Here is a 1,143-nt window from a genome sequence, read left to right on the forward strand (position 1 = left end):
AACAAACAAACAAACAAAAAAACCCACACACCAATGTTTCTTGGAGGAAGTGCACTCAAGGTGCTTCTTAAGGCAAGGCTAGGGAAGCTTCAGCTCACATGTTTGGGGCATGTTGTCCACAGGGATCAGTTCATGGGAAAGGACATCGTACTTGGGAAAGCAGAGTCAGCGAAGGAGAAGACACCTCTCCAGGAGACGGGTCGTCAGTGACCGCATCTATGGACTTGAGGACCACAGACTGTGAGGATGGGACGGGAGTGGACACAAGGTCACTAAGAATTGAGAGTTGGCTCAAGGACATCGATCAACAACAGATACTTCTTATAAGTGAAATCATACAAGAATTGTCTTTTTTTATTTTTACTGGCTTAGCTCCTTAGTATGTTCTTAAGGGTCATCCACTTTGTAACATAAATTATAATTATTTTCTATAACTGCTTTTCCCTCTATGACACAGTGACTGCAGCAATTGGCTTGAGTTTGTCAGCGATTGTGAGGTTCACAAAGGCTAGGACATTCATAGAGTTGCTGTGAGTTGTCCTCAATGGTATCTCACAATATTAACAATTGTTGTTGTTATGTGCCGTCGAGTCGTTTCCGACTCATAGCGACCCTATGCACAACAGCTCTAAACCCTGCTCTATCCTGCGCCAACCGCACCGCCTCTGACACACCCACCCCAATTACCCCAGTCACCGAATCAATCCATCTCATAGAGGGTCTTCCCCTCCTGCGCTGTCCCTCCACCCTCACAAGCATGATGTCCCTCTCCAAGGACCCGTCCCTCCTGGCAACATGTCCAAAGTATGTCAGACAAAGCCCCAGAATCCTTGCCTCCAAGGAGTAGCCTGGTTTAATCCTCTCCAAGATGAATCTGTTTGTTTTCCTGGCAGTCCATGGTACATTCAGTACCCTTCTCCAGCACCACAGCTCAAAAGCATCCACTCTCCTTCTGTCCTCCCTAGTCATTGTCCAACTCTCTGATGCATAACAAGCGATTGCAAAGACCATGGCCTGTATCAGGCGCACCTTAGTCTCCAGAGAGACACTGTTGCTCCTGAATACCTTTGAGAGGTCCCTAACAGCAGACTTTCCCATCGCGATACGCTTTTTGATTTCCTGACTGCTGGTACCAAGAGTGTT

This window comes from Elephantulus edwardii, unplaced genomic scaffold, assembly GCF_000299155.1.
Source record: "Elephantulus edwardii isolate Elephantulus edwardi_28Jun2011 unplaced genomic scaffold, EleEdw1.0 scaffold00103, whole genome shotgun sequence".
NCBI lineage: Eukaryota > Metazoa > Chordata > Mammalia > Macroscelidea > Macroscelididae > Elephantulus > Elephantulus edwardii.